Genomic DNA, 9,436 nt, shown 5'->3' with positions numbered 1-9,436 from the left:
GAAATTTTGCCTCATTTCCTAACCTTGGTTGGTAAAGTAATAATGTTCTTTTGCTGTATGTATTCTATCAACCTTCGTGCGCACGCCCGCCCAATAATATCTTATCAAGTTATGGGTGTTCAAAGTTGGGTCCGATTTAACCAATAGAACTAAAGTTTTGCTAATTTTAAGTTCGATCAGTTAACGGTTAATGATTTTTCAACTTCGACTATCGATTAATTGGGTTTGAACCGGTCGGTTAACCGAGTTAATCAAAATTATTAAAAATTTTAATATATTATTTATATTAGAGTGTTTAAACTTCTGTTTTGATCGAATTAACCGATCAATTTAACCGAATTAGAAAAAATATAAAAATTTAATATATAATATATATTATTTATAAATTTCGGTTAATTCGGTTAATAGATAAATGATGTCACACGGGACCACCAAAATAGTTAACCCAAAATTTTCTTACAATTACATATAAATCATCAAGTTAAAACCATTTGAAAATAAGGTAAATTAAACATAAATAAATAGGGTTTACATCGCAGAGTTCCCAAAATAATATATCAAAATAATACATTCGAGTATTTAAAATAAAGTTACAACTCAAGTACAAGAAAGTCTATGAATAATACATGTCCTCTAGGAATAAGACTCAAGATATACTTTGCTGCTCGGACTGTTTGGAACGTCTGCTATGCAATAAGCTCCTCGAATGCTCATCTTAAGAACCTATGCACATAAAAAAAATTTGAACGCTGAGCTCACTTGCCCAATGCCGCACTAACAACTAAATCATACTAAAAGTGTTCATTAAATGCTCATGTTATCGAGTGAAATAAAGAAAGTTAGTATACTCGTATACCACACACTATTCTAGTGTAGACATCATGGTGTGGTCTGAGGGTTTCACATCTCGGGACACACACCTCTCTAGTCTACCTAGGGTGAGGTCTAGAATCTCTACATCGGACACATCACCCGACTAACCCACCCCTTACGAGTGTTCGGGTCTCGCGTCCTAGTTAGTCTCAAAGTGTCTCACGCACTTACTTAAGGATATTCAGACATTCTATACTTCAAAGTTATCATCATCTACTAGAGTGACTCAGGTGTCCTGGTCGTTTCTCGAGCATCAACCATGGCTAGAATTATGTCATCCTAGTTGATATTAATTCTAGTTGTAATTGCATTTTATCATTAATTCTTACTTGTAGTCTTATTTGATAGTGTATTAGTGATATTGGGTCTCTTGACATTATCTCTAAGTTACTTGGGATCATTTCCCAAAAATTTACGATGATATCGATACTCATCCTTGGGTATCAATACTATACATTTATTTCAAGCTGAGAATGGTGGGTAGTATCGATACTACTGGACCAGTATCGATACTCTCGAGCTAGGTTATCAACAATTTCCAAGGTATCGATATCAATTTTTGCTTCATGTTTTGAAAAATACCTTAGTATCGATACCCCCTATTTGGGAGTATCGATACTCTACCCTCAGTATTAATACTCCCTTGAGTATCAATACCAAAATAGCTTATTGGAATTTGCTAAGTTCACTCAGTATCAATAATACCCATCGAGTATTGAAACCAATACAATATTATCGATACTCATTGGTTGAATATCGATACTCCTTTTCTTAAACTATCTATATTTTAAGCTATCTGACGAACAATATCAGTATTGTTCTTTCAGCACTGATACTCGAAACCAAAAATATCCTATTTGGGCACGAATTTGACTCCCAAAATACCCTAAAATCCTATTTTGGTTCCCAAACATTCTTAAGGTTTAGTTATGAAATAAAATATCATAATGGGTCTTTAAACAAGCTAAAAACACTAATTACTTGAATATACCATGAAAGCTCATTTATGTTTTTCAGCACAAGACTTTCTAGCTATATGCATTCTAATGACTCACAAATGGTATGAAAGAGTTGTAAATGTGTTACATTAATTTCCTAGCTCCTGGAAACTCTCTCAAATCAACCAAGGGGAAATTTCTCATTTTCTTTAGCCTTAGAGCTTTCTCCCATTTTTTTCACTAATCAAGGTTAAGGTAAATAAGTTACTAACTCATCTAGAGACTCAAAAAAATTAGTAATATAATTTTAAACATCTAAAAATGGATTGAGATCACTAAAGAAACCCAAAGCCATCTTAAACCCTCACTTAGGCATTCACATAGTCAAAACTCATAATATGAAGCTTATACGAAAGCTTGAAATATTAAGATTTTGTTTCTTACTTTAGAAATTATGAAATGTGATTGGAAATCTAAAAATCTCCATATTTGCACAAATATTGGAAGAGAATGAGCTATGAGAATAGAGAAGATAGAGTAGGGGACAAGGAGAGCTAGAAATAAAGGGAAAAGAGAAAGAGTGGGTAAGCAAATTACATCACTCTCATTAAAACCAATCAACCTTTAGAGAAATTTAGGGGTAAACCACTATTTTGGTCCCTTCAATCTTGGTTAAAGTCTAAGAATACCTTTCTTGAGTCTAGTTGGGCTCAAGCCCAACTAATTGGAACCTCAATCTAACCCCAAGTATTTTAAATAAATCTTGTAGCTTACTCTTAAGGCTCAATTGGGTTACCCAAAACTACTAACCAGGGATACAGGGTGTTACAACTTTCTCATCCTCGAAAGAAATTTCGTCCTCGAAATTTACCTAGATAGAACAGATGTGGGTACTGAAACTACATATCCTCCTCGGGTTCCCACGTTGTTTATTCTATACAATGATTCCTCCATAGAATCTTTACTAGGGAATCTTCTTGTTTCTTAGTTATTTCACATCCATTTTAGCATCTTTATCGGTTCCACCTCGTAAGTCATGTCTTGGCTTACCTCGATTTGTTCTAATGGTATGATGTCAGAAGGGTCTGAATGGTACCTCCTAAGCATGGACACGTGGAACACTTTGTGGATATGTTATAATTCTAAGGGTAAGGTCAACCGATAAGCTACAGGTCGTACTCTCTAGAGTACCTCATACGACCCTATGGAATGCGAGGTCAACTTTCTTTTTCACCCAAACTGGAGTACTTTCTTCCATGGAGACACCTTGAGGAACATTTTATCTCCTATGAAAAACTCAATATCGTTATGTTTCAAGCCCGTATACGACCTTTACCTATCGAAAGTTTCCTTCAATCGACTTTGAATTAACTAAACCTTCTCTTTGGTTTCTCTGATCAAATTTGAACCTACTATCTTTCTTTTACTAAGTTTTTTTCCAACAATGAAGAGTTTTGCACTTACTTCCGTATAAATCCTTGTACAAAGCAATTTGGATACTAGATTAGTAGCTATTTTTATACGCAAAATCTACTAGCGGTAATTAATCCTCTCAACTACCCTCAAGGTATATGATAGTGCATCTAAGCATTTCCTCTAAAATCTGAATAACATATGAAACAAGGATTCATTAAGAGCTTTCGAAAATCAGCAAGTGAAACAAGAATATCTATCTAAAATGATCGATGTTGGTACCCCATGTAACCTCACAATCTCACAGATTTACAAATGTGCTAACCTCTCTAGTGTATAATCTATCCAAATCGATAGAAAATGAGTAGTTTTGGTAAACCGATCAACTATCACCCACACTACGTCGTGTTTGTGCCTAGTCATCGGTAACCCATCATGAAGTCCATAATCACTCTATCCCACTTCCATTGCAGTATATGAATCAGTTGAAACAACCTTGAAGGAACTTAGTGTTTCTTTTTGACTTGCTGACATACTAAACACCTAGCAACAAACTCAAACACTTCCTTATTCATGTCCAGCAACCAATACAAAGATCAAAGCTCTTGATATATCTTATTACTACCTTGATGAACTGAGAGCAGACTACAATGCCCCTCTTGAAGGATCTTGCTATGAAATTGCTCGTCTACGGGCATATAAATTCGAACTCTAAAGAAAAATATGTCCCTATCGTGCAACTCAAAACCCAGGGCCCCACCTCGATAGACATTCTCCACGCGAGCCCTTAGGTGACTGTTGAAACTCTGTAACCTCTTAACCTCGCTCACTAACTCGGGTTCCACTCGTAACTCTTCTGATAACCCACAATTACTAGATAAACTCAAGCGTGCTAACAACGCCCCAAACTCTGACATCGACTTCCTGCTCAAAGTATTTGCGACAATGCTTGCCTTCCCTAGGTGATAGTCGATCACACAATCATAATCCTTCAGTAACTCAACTTATCTACGTTGTCTCAAATTCATCTATTTATGTGTATGCAAGTACTTAAGGCTTTTAAGATCCATGAAGATATGACACTTCTATCCAAACAAGTAGTGCCTTTAAATCTTAAGTATGAAAACTACTACCACAAGATCTAGATCAAGAGTGAGGTAATTACGCTCGTGAGACTTAAGTTGACGGGATGCATAGGCTACCATTTTCCCTTCTTGCATCAAAATGAAACAAAGTCCATTTAACAAGGCATGGCTAAACTTTCCCCAACTCAAATTAGGTTAAGGCAGGGGCTTGAGTCAAGATAGCTTTCAACTGTTTGAAACTCCTTTACTGCTTCACACCCCACACAAATGATACTTCTTTCTAAGGTAACTTAGTCATCTAGGCAGTTATTATCAAGAAACCCTTTACAAATAGATGATAATACCCGATAAGACCTAAAAAGTTACACAACTCGTTCATATTCTTTGGCAGTTCCCACTGTAATACGACATGAATTTTCTAAGAGTCAACTCGCGTACCATATGCTTCCACTACATGCCCTAGAAATAAAACCTTAGATGACTAGAACTCAAACTTCCCAAACTTGGCAAACAATTGATGATCTCGGAGGGTCTGTAGAACTATGTGGAGGTGTCGTTCATGCTAGCCTTGTAAACTAATCGAACGCACATGAACGGAGGTATGTTCATATTCGTTCATTTAATAAATAAACGAACACGAACATAAACGAACAAATTTTTTTTTGTTCATGTTCGTTCATTAAAGAATATAGTTTGTTCATGTTCGTTTATATTCGTTCATTTAAATGATAAATGAACATAAACGAACGTAAACGAACACAAATGAACGAACATAATAAAGGAACATAAACGAACACAATAAACAAACATAAACGATACAAACACAAAAAACAAACTTATTCGAACACAACAAATGAATGTAAAAAAAGTAAACAACAAGAATAACAATTTAAAATTCATTAATATAACCTGCAACTTTAGAGTTAATTTGTTCGAATACGACAAAAACATACATAAATCATAAATTAGCTATATGAACATAATAAAGTCTTAAAGTTAATTTGTTCAACAAAACAATCTTCTTGAAATCCAAACAACTTCAATAATCTTCGTAACATATTCAACTTGCCTCTGTTCGAACATAAATAAATGAACATAAATGAACGAACATAAATGAACATAAATAAAAAACATAAACGAACATATAATCGAACGTTCACGAACATAAATGAACGAACAAGCCCTTTGTTCGTGTTCGTTCATTTAATTAAACAAACGCAAAATCTTGTTCATGTTCGTTCATTTAATAAATAAACAAACATAAGCGAACTTCCTGCCGTACAGTTCACAAACGGTTCGCTGAACGTTCAGTTCATTTACAGGCTTAGTTCATGCTCTTCCTTTGACCGTGAATACACTAGTCTATAAAAACCACTACTAAATGGTCCAAGTATAGGTGAAAAAACTCTATTCATTAGATCCATGAATGTCGTCAGGGCATTGACGAGTCCAAACGACATTACAAGGAACTTATAGTGACCATACCTTATCCTAAACATCATCTTGGCTATATCGATATCCTTGACTTTCAACTAGTAATATCCATACCTCATATCTATCATGAACAACATGCACGCTCCCTTAAGTTGGTCGAATATGTCATCAATTCTTGGAAAGGGATAATCGTTCTTAATGGTTAACTTATTTACTTGTCAATAGTCGTTGCACAACCTCATTGACTCATCATTTTTTAACAAAGTGAATTGATACTCCCCAAAGAGAAATACTTGGTCGAATGAAACATTTCTCCAGTAATTCTTGAATTTGAGCCTTCAACTCCTTTAATTCCATCAGTGTCATATGGTAAGGAGAAATAGACACCAGACGGATCCTAGTATTACTTAGATATCAAACTCTAGCTCTCGTTCAGGTGGCAATCCTAGTAACTCTTCTGAAAAACGTCTAGAAAATCTCGAACAATTTGGATGTCCTCTAGTCTTGAGACTATAACTTAGGTATATACCACACGAGCCAAGAAATCTTCACAACCCCATTTTATAATCTTGTATGCCTTTATAGCCGACACAATCCTTGAACACTTGGGCTTCTCACTAATCATCACGACCTTGGTTCCATCAACCCTCCTAAGTTTAAGTTGTCTAGCTTTATACCTCAAGCTAGCGTCGTGCTCTGACAACCAATCCATGCCCAAGATCATGTCAAACTTTTTGAACGGTAGCTCTATCAGATTGGCCAAAAAAGTCTCACATTGGATATCAACGGGACATCTAGATAAACTTTGTCCACAAGGACGTCTAATCCTAGTGGTATGTAAACTTGAACCCCTATCTCAAGATCGTTTGCTAGGATGTTCATCTCTCGTACTAGTCCATAAAAGATATAGGAGTGTGTGGACCTTGGGTTTACTAAAACAATAACGGGAATAAAAAATATTGTGAAAGTACCTGAGACCACGTCATTCACATCACATTCCTCCTAGGCCTTAACTGCATATTTTCTTGAAGCCACTTTGGGCCTAGCACCAGCCATAAATTGGGTTGTACCCCTACTGAACTATCTGGATACGATACTACCTCTTCTGTGGGGCCCTCTGCCCCTCTAGACTGATTAAGTTGACCTCTGGGTCGACACTAGGGTCGCACTCTACGCCTCAGAGCAATCTCTAACAAAGTGGTCTAGGGAACCACAATCGTAACAATCCCTGTATACCACATACTAAACAGTCGAACTAAGATGGTACCCTCATCGAACCACCGATGCTCGCTACAAAAGTCAATTCTAAAGGCCTTTTATGATACTCAGATCTACACCCTCTACCTGTACTCTGCACTAATCAACACGGCTGGCCCGAAAGTCCTCTAAGAACTCTAGGAATCTCTGGCCCTCTTGGACGATGACTGAGAAAGTCTCAAAGACTTTGCTAGTCTCTCGTTCTGCTCAGATATTATGCTCGATGCTCTGGCCCTTATACTTAAAACTATCTCTATTGTCTTCTCATGACGAATTAACTTAGCAAATACTCTCAGTGGGTCGATGGCCAGATGGGTGAGATTGTACAAGTGAAGGCCCTCTCTAAACTTCCTATAGCGATAGTACTCATACGCCACCAGCTCTAGTGTATAACGGCTAAATCAGAGAAACTCTCTATCATATTAAAACACATAACAGTCTCCCTGATCCAAGTGTAAGAACTGGTCCTTCAAGTCATATATGAGCTTCACATATATACTTTTGATAAAACTTCTCCAAGAAGTGCTCCTAATAGATCGGTCAGCCTCCAACGTAAACTCTATGATCTCCCACTAGTTATTGGCGTCACCTTTCAGCAAATCGGTGACACACTCAAGCATACCCTTAGGGGGTAAGATGTAGCTGGAGGAGTTTCCTCAGGGTTTTTCTCAACCACTGAAATGTAGTTATAGGGTCATCATATTTGAAGCTAAAGAAATTGGCTGACAGAGCTGGCTGGGTAAGTGGCGCATAAAGTGTTTGGGGAATGGTTATCACTATGTGCCTAAGGGCGGATATCAGATCACAAAACAAGGTCACCTCGTCGACCCCCACATAGCCTAGGACTTCAAACTTAGAATACGGGATGAACTCATCACTGGTATCCCCCGTTAGCAAAGTTATACTCTCATCCTTACCCTCATGGCTTGGAGCGACACTATCGTCCATGAATAAACTCTAAAATTAAGACAATAAAGGGGATTTATTATCACTATTACAAACATAAAAGTACTTTTAACTCCCCTAGAGACATTTATACTTATAGACTCTTACTAACTCTAACCCACAGATCCTAGAAATGAATAAACTTATCACTCTGATACCACTAAATGTAACACCCTAATCTGATACGACACAAAGTTGACCGATTAGAATATCACACGATATCACCAAAGTGGCTAACCAAAAAATTTCTTTCAATTACCATATAAATCATCAAGTTAAAACCATTTAAAAATAAGGCAAATTAAACATAAATAAATAGAGTTTACATTAGAGAGCTCCCAAAATAAGTATATCAAAATAATACATCTGAGTATTTAAAATAAAGTTACGAATCAAGTACAAGAAGGTCTATGAATAATACATGCCCTCTAGGAACAAGACTCAAGACATGTTTTACTGCTCAGACTGTCTAGAAATCTTTCGCATGATAGGCTTCTTGAATGTTCTTCCTAAGGTCCCACGCACGGAAACAATTTTCAAGCGTTTAGCTTACTAACCTAATATCACACTGACAACTAAACCATACTAAAATTGTTCATTAAATGCTCATGCTATCGAGTGAAAAAAGAAAGTGAGTATACTCGTACACCACACACTACTCTAGGGTAGACATTATGGTGTGGTCGGAGGATTACACATCTAAGGACACACACCCTTTTACTCTATCTAGGGTGAGGCGAAATCTTTGTATCGAAAACATCACCCGACTAACCCACTTCTCATGAATGTTTGGACATCGCGCCCTAGTTAGTCTCTAAGTGCCTCACACATTTACTTAAGGATATTCGGGCATTCTATACTTTAAAGCTATCGTCATTTGCTAGAGTGACTCGGGTGTCCTGGCTGTTTCTCGAGCATCAACCAAGGCTAGTTTTATCCCGTCTTAGTTGGTATTGTTTCTAGCTTTAATTGCATTTTATCAGTGATTTCCACTTATAGTCTTATTTGATGGTGTATTAGTGAAATTAGGTCCCTCGACATTATATCTAAGTTCATTGGGCTCTATTCCCAAAAATTTTTGATGGTATCGATACTCGCCCTTGGGTATCCATACTATATAGTTATTTCAAGTTGAGAAGGGCGAGTAGTATCGATACTGCTGGACTAGTATCGATACTCTCGAGCTAGGGTATCGACACTTTCCAAGGTATCTGTACCAATTTTTGCTTCATGTTTTGAAAATGTCTCAGTATAGATACCACTATTTGGGAGTATCGATACTCTACCCTTAGTATGGATACTCATTATCGATACCAAAATAACTTATTGGAATTTGCTAAGTTCGCTCGATATCGATACTACCCTACAAGTATCGAAGACAACACAATAATATCGATTCTCCTTGGTTGAGTATCGATGTTCCTCTTCCTAAACTCTCTATATTTTTAGCTATCTAACAAACAATATCGATATGTTCTTCTAGTATCGATA

Source organism: Hibiscus syriacus, unplaced genomic scaffold, assembly GCF_006381635.1.
Source record: "Hibiscus syriacus cultivar Baekdansim isolate YM2019G1 unplaced genomic scaffold, ASM638163v2 tig00112159_pilon, whole genome shotgun sequence".
NCBI classification, from domain to species: Eukaryota; Viridiplantae; Streptophyta; class Magnoliopsida; order Malvales; family Malvaceae; genus Hibiscus; species Hibiscus syriacus.
Note: the sequence above shows the minus strand (reverse complement) of the source record.